Source organism: Myotis davidii, unplaced genomic scaffold, assembly GCF_000327345.1.
Source record: "Myotis davidii unplaced genomic scaffold, ASM32734v1 scaffold462, whole genome shotgun sequence".
Taxonomy (NCBI): Eukaryota; Metazoa; Chordata; class Mammalia; order Chiroptera; family Vespertilionidae; genus Myotis; species Myotis davidii.
In genome coordinates, this window is record NW_006293237.1 from 1024080 (window position 1) to 1031160 (window position 7081).

A 7081-nucleotide genomic window follows, 5' to 3' on the forward strand; every position below is an offset into this window, starting at 1 on the left:
TTCTTTGTTAAATGGCATTTAAATATATAAAATAAATATCAAAAATATAAATCTTTGTTTTACTCCCTTTTATTCAAGTATCTGTCATCTTTGATGATTTTCTGGAGAAATATTTCCTCAAAGAATGAAAATGGCCTGTGACATTTGACATAATCTAAATAACTCTTCTTTTGCAATAATTGTTATATTGTCCATCCAAAAGCCATGCTTATTAATTAATGTTATTGCTGGGGTCCAGCCCCAGCGGTCCAGGAGTTCCCAAAGGTGTGGATGGAATCGGCCAAGAATGTTTTAGACGGAGACAGCGTTCAGAACGCTCTAGTTCTCTTTAGTCTTCGTGGATCTTCCTGTACCTTCCTGTACCTGGCTGAGGCCACAGAGAAAGATCCTGAGGCAATCTGAGCCTTTATTTTTATAGTCAGAGGTAAACAAGGTAGTGGTTACCAAAGTTACACTGTTCTTGTGAGTTTCACTTTTTTACACTGTTCTTGTGAGTTTCACTTGTTTTTGTTCTTGTTTCACTTCCCTCAGCCCATTAGCTTCCCAAGTAAGATCTAGGGAGCGTTATGAGGTCAAGCCTAATTTTGCTAAGAGGACTGTGCCCTCTAAGCTGGGACTTGTTTGTGACTTTGCCAACAGGTCAGTCCGAGGCTTAACCCTATATTGGCTCCCCACATGTTATATTGAATCCTAATGATTTAAATATAAAATCTCTTTCCTTTGAAATATGATGTAGGAAATAGTTCGCATTCCATGTTTGATACTTAGGAAATTATATACCGGTGGCTCAAAAAGTGGTCATAATAAAAGCAAGACAGAATTATTACAATATAATAATGGTTACCAACAATAATGCAATTACACTATAATTAGTATTTGAGTGCTTGCTTTATACTACTGAGCGCCTATAAGAGATCTTATTATTTCACTTAATCTCATCCAAATTTTATGAGACAAATGCTATTATTATTATGCCTTTAAGAGAGTAACAAAGTCACTGAGGTTTAGAAGAGTCAAGAAATTAGCTCAGCCCTAGCCGGTTTGGCTCAATGGATAGAGCATCAGCCTGCAGACTGAAGGGTCCCGGGTTCGATTCCGGTCAAGGGCACATGCCAGGGTGGCGGGTTTGGTCCCCAGTAGGGGGTGTGCAGGAGGAAGCCCACCAATGATTCTCTCTCATCATTGATGTTTCTATCTCTCTCTCCCTGTTCCTTCCTCTCTGAAATCAATAAAAATGTATCCTAAAGAAAAGAAAAAAAAAGAATTTAGCTCAATGTCTCAGAGTTCATAAAGGCCAAAGCATCACCTCATTTCGTGCTGGATTTTTAGTTCATGCTTAGAGCATTTTTGTGAGTTTCTCCTTAAAACAACCCAATATAGTCAAGTTTTTATTAATTTGGGAAAGGTGTAGATGGCAGGGGCTCCTAGCTCTCCACCTAAAATTCTCGTTCTGCTCTTCTTCCTGGATCCCTATTGAGGTTCCATTCCCAGTTTTGCTGGCTGTTAGGTGTGACCATGGAACTGAGATCTGGGCAATGGGATGTCAGTGGAAAGGATGTGTGCCTCTGCTAGGCCGAGCTCATAAGAACCTCGTGGTGGGTGCACATCCCTGTGCTTGTCCCCTTTGAGCAAACTGCAAAGGAGGCCACCTACAGGGCAATGGGCAGGAGCCCCATGGTGAAGGTGGCAGAGTTCCCAACAGCCTGAGGCCCTTGTGCAAGTGCATGGATAAAGCCCACAGGAGGACCTTTTTGCTCTCCCAGTAATGTTCCAGGAGAAATAAATGAACTACTTTTCAGTCATTGACAAGTTTGGGTTCAAATGTTCCAAGAGTAACTGTTTACCATAACTAAGGCAAGTTGGGTAAAATAAGTTATGCACTGCTCTATCATCATGAACTGCATGTGACTGCACTTTGAATAGTGGCTTAGACAAATGGGGGTTCCTTTATTCCAGGTGCCATGCAGGAAGAACAGACAATTCAGGGCTGTTACTACAGCTCAAGGAGAACCAGGTTCTTCTCTCTCCTTGCCCTCCATCCTACAATGTGGCTTCTGTCTCCAAGGTCAGAAGCACCTGTATTCCTGGCAGGATAAAGGGCAAAGGGCAAAGGGAGAAGCCAGCTGCATCTGGACAATTCAAGAAGGCCTCCTGGAAATGCTTCCAGAGTCACCTGGGACATGTGGCATGGCCAGCAAGGGGGGAGGGACCAGGTCATGTTCCCACCTCTAGATGCAATGGGGGTCAATGTTCTGGTAGTCAGTACGAAAGGATGAAGGACAGAAGGGTTCTGTAGCATCAGGACCTGCCAAAGCCTTTACCTTACACATCACCTTTGTAAAGTCTCCAAACCCTTGTGGGAGGGAGCTTGTCACCCTGCTCCCCTGCCAGACTTAAAGAAGCAGACTGCTCCTGAAAATTCGCAGGCACGCGCCTTTACTGTTGGTGAACTGCTGATCTATTCTCTATGGAGGGTGGCCTCTTTGTCTTTTCATTTGGCCTGGTCGGCATGAAGCTTCCATGGGTTTGTTGTTTCTCAACTATTAGGTGCGTCCCAAAACGTCAAAGACAGTACCTCTTTCAATTAATTTATTTTGAAATTTACATGGAAAATGACAACTTTGTAAAGGACTTCCAGGTCTACAGTCACATTCCACAAAGCATTTTCTGTATATTTGCAGATGCAAACACTACTAGGGACCATGTATCACAGCTGAAGACTCAGCTTATTTCCAGAGGAACAAAGGTAGACAGAACAGTGATAGGTGAGGGGCTGTGGAGAGCAATGGATCAAAATACCAAAGGTCTGGTCCTAGCACTATAGTGAGCTCTGTGGATGGGGTAACCAGTTGTACTCTTTGATGCCCAGTCACTTAAATTATAAAGTGGGGTTATATGAATTACTCTCCCAGAGGGTTATCAAGATAAGTGAATGAATCATGGGTTTGTATACTTTCAAGGGACAAAAATGCTTATAGAAGTGTGCTTTTTATTTATTTACTAGAGGCCCAATGCACGAAATTCATGCACGGGTAGGGTCCCTAGGCCTGGCTGGTGATCACAGCCAATCTGTGGGGCAACCAGAGGGGAAATCGGGGGGCCCCTGCTGGCACCCACCTTGGCCAGCCTGGCACCGCCTGCTCACTAGCCCTGCCCCCCACTACCGCCACTGGTCACCTCCCTCTGCAGGGCAACCAGCGGGGTGATGGGGGCTCCCACTGGCACCTGCTGTGGCTGGCCTGGGGCCTGCAGGATAGGGGAAGCCCCTGCATTGAGCATCTGCCCCCTGGTGGTCAGTGCGTATCATAGCGACCGGTTCTGGCAGTCATTCCGGCTTTTGGTTGATTTGCATATTAGGCTTTTATTATGTAGGATGGGTGGATGGTGATCAATTGAATGATTCATTCTGAAGCTGCTTGGTAGAATTATTCAGATTTCCAGCATGGTAGAAGCAAGGCAAAATATTAGTCTCATTAGCATGCAGAGCAATTGGATGACATTGTAGTGAGAGGAAAAAGGCCACAAAAGTCACAGTGGGAGGCAAAGGAAGAAGTGCCAACCAGGACTAAATAAGAAGTCAGCTGAGCTTGTCCAAAGGCCCAGGGGCACAAAACCGCAATGCTCTGCTTGTGTAAGAAGCTCAGGATGGGGAGGATATGAGGGGAGGGAAACAACGTAAGAAGCTCAGGGTCCTCGTAGGTAGTGCAGACCCCCTTGTGGAAACTGAGAAATCACTGAAGGACGTTAGGCTAATATCTGAGGATGCAAACGTAGTCAGATGTGACTTGGAATCTTCATTATATTACAAGCTGTCATTTAGGCACAGGATAAAGAAACTGACTGATGGAATAAGGTAGAGAAGAAGAATCAGGGATAGACTCCTGGTAGAACTGATAGTGGGGAAAGTGTACACCAAGCATGTCAAGGCCCATTGGCAATGGCTCACAACGAATAGTTTTGTGGCCCAGCCAATATAAAGGTATGTAAGAAACATTTTAATAAATATTTTGTAACTTAATTTTTACTATCCTGTTATACATAATTAGTAATAACAAACTATAGTGTTCGCTAATGACTATACTATAATCATGTTGTCTTCATTTCCCTTACGTGCCTTACGCATAGGCACACCTTTTGTTTCCACTAATACTAGCAGCGAATATTTTAGCAGCCAATTGCTGTATCATTAGTCTTGTACTGACTTGTTTGGTGTGTGCAACAGGAATATTTCGCTTTTGGAGAACAAGAAAAATAGGTTTATTGTGTGAGGGTGGTACAATGAGTTTTCCACGGGAAAAAAAAGCAATGGCATCTCTACCAGATAGCAACCACACAAATTCACTCTATGTGAACCAAGACTTAAAAATTCAAAATGACACCTTAAAACGTTTATGGCCTGAGGGTTAAGGTGATTTTTATTTTTAAGGGCCAAGGAGGCAAGAAATAAAAAATAGATAAGTTGGACTACATCAAAATATAATACTTTGGGTATCAAAGACCATGATGAGCGTAGAGAATAGGCAACACATGGAATGGAAGAAAATAGTTACAAATAATATATCTGATGAGAAATGGAAATCCTGCACATAGAAAGAGTTCCCACAACTCAACCCCTACCATTGCCACAACCACCACCAGCAACAACAACACAACAACCACAACAGCTGGAAAACCTGATTAAACACTGAATGGCCATTTCTCCAGAGAGAGTATATGTAAGACCAATAAGCACATGAAAAGATGCTCAGGGAAATGCACTTCAAAACCACAGTGAGATGCCGCTTCACATTCATGAGACACCTGTAATTCTTTAAAAACCAGGTGAACAGGAGTTGGGATGCGTGTGGAGAAGTTGGAACTTTGGTGCATTGCCAGTGGATGTGTAATGTGGTGCTGTCGTTATGGAAGACAGCATGCAGTTACTCCAAAATTGAAAAGATAGTTAACCTACAACCCAGCAACTCCACTTTGAGGCATATGCATAGAGGTGAAAGGAGAGTCAAACAGATACTTGTACACCCGTGTACACACAGCATTATTCAAAACACATAGAAGGTAGAAGGAGCCTAAGTGTCCATCAACAAAGGAATGGGGAAAAAAGTGGTATATACCTACAATGATTTTTTTTCAATTAGAGTTAAAATTAAAAATTATATTAGTTTCAGGTGTACAGCATAGTGATTAGACGCTTATGTGACATGCCAGACAATCCCCGTCCCCGTCATTCTAATACCCACCTGGCACCGTACATAGTTATTACAATGTTATGGACTATGTTCCCTGTGCTGTGGTTTACATCCCCTTTACTATATTGCAATCACCCATTTGTACTGCTTAATCCCTTCAGCTTTTTCACTCAGCTACCAACACCCTCCCATCTGGAAACCATCAGTTTGCTCTCTGTTAGATATGAGTCTGTTTCTGTTTTGTTTGTTCATTTTATTTGTTCTTTAGATTCCACATGTAAGTGAAATCTTATGGCCTTTGCCTTTCTCTGTCTGACATTTGTCACTTAGCATAATACCCTTACGGTCCATCCATGTTGTCACAAATGATAATATGTCATTCAGACGGATTAGTTTTTTGCCCTTAATATGGAACAAAATTCTCACACTTGCTACCAGATTGATGAATCCTGAAGACATTATGCTCAGTGAAGTATGCTAGTGATGCATAGGCATTCCATCTTGCTGCTGTAATCTCTATTCTGTAAAAATAACTGCTGTTTGAAATGTTAACCCTGCTATTTTGGCTTCTGTAAACACTTGCTTGCTTGAATAATAGGGAAAATAAGTTCAACTATTTGACCTTGCAAGCCGCTCTGTTGCCATTTCTAGCTACTCCTGTGCCTGCTATTTGCTAGTTATCTGAAATGTACTGTGCTCAATGTTACAAGCTGCCTGCAAAAATAACCTACATAGAGCTCTTTGTAAAGTCTGCAAAAGGTCTGGAAAAAAAACACCCTTATTTGGGAGACAAAGGGACTGGGGGGTATAAAGGGAAAAGTTCCTCCATGCTGTTTTGCTCAGATTTGGGAGATTACTCTGCTGAGACCGCTAGTGTAATAAAGGCTCCTAATTACTACTTAATCTGGCTTATTAAGGTGTCTAATGTCAGCTCACTGATTTATAATATAACATTTGGAGGTCCCAGCAAGATAGTGCTTACCAGCACTTGGTCTCAGAGGCCTAGGGTGGATGGCCTCCCCCAGCCTGGCTGACAGTCCCAGAGAATTTCTAGGGGACAGCGCCACCTGAAGAAGTCCCAGGGCCACAGAGATGTCTCCCAGAGGCCTTGACAGCTGGACGGGAGACACCTGACATGCCCCTCCACCATTTTGGAGTCATTAAAAGCATCCCCGGGGGGTAAGTGAATTTGATTAAGTGAATTTGAACTCACTTCCTTGCTTGCTTGTGTGACTGATCATTTTATTATGTGGAAGAAGGACTGGATGCAGTGTACCTACTCTGGTAGATTCTCACCAAGACGTCAGGCAAGAATCTTTTTTTTTTTTTAATTAAATCTTTATTGTTCAGATTATTACAGTTGTTCCTCTTTTTGCCCCCCATAGCTCCCCTCCACCAGGTTCCCACCCCACCCTCTGCCCTTACTGCCCCCACACTGTCCTCATCCATAGGTGTACGATTTTTGTCCAGTCTCTTCTGCACCCCCCACACCCTTCCCTCACCAGAACTGTCAGTCCACTCCCTTTCTTCGCCCCTGATTCTATTATATTGACCAGTTTATTCTGTTCATCGGATTTTTTATTCACTTGATTTTTAGATTCACTTGTTGATAGATATGTATTTGTTCATAATTTGTATCTTTACCTTTTCCTTTTCTTCTTCTTCTTAAAGAAATATACCTTTGAGCATTTCATATAATACTGGTTTGGTGGTGATGAACTCCTTTAGCTTTTTCTTATCTGTGAAGCTCTTTATCTGACCTTCAATTCTGAATGATAGCTTTGCTGGGTAAAGTAGTCTTGGTTGTAGGTTCTTGCTATTCATCACTTTGAATATTTCTTGCCACTCCCTTCTGGCCTGCATAGTTTCTGTTGTGAAATCAGCTGACAGTCTTA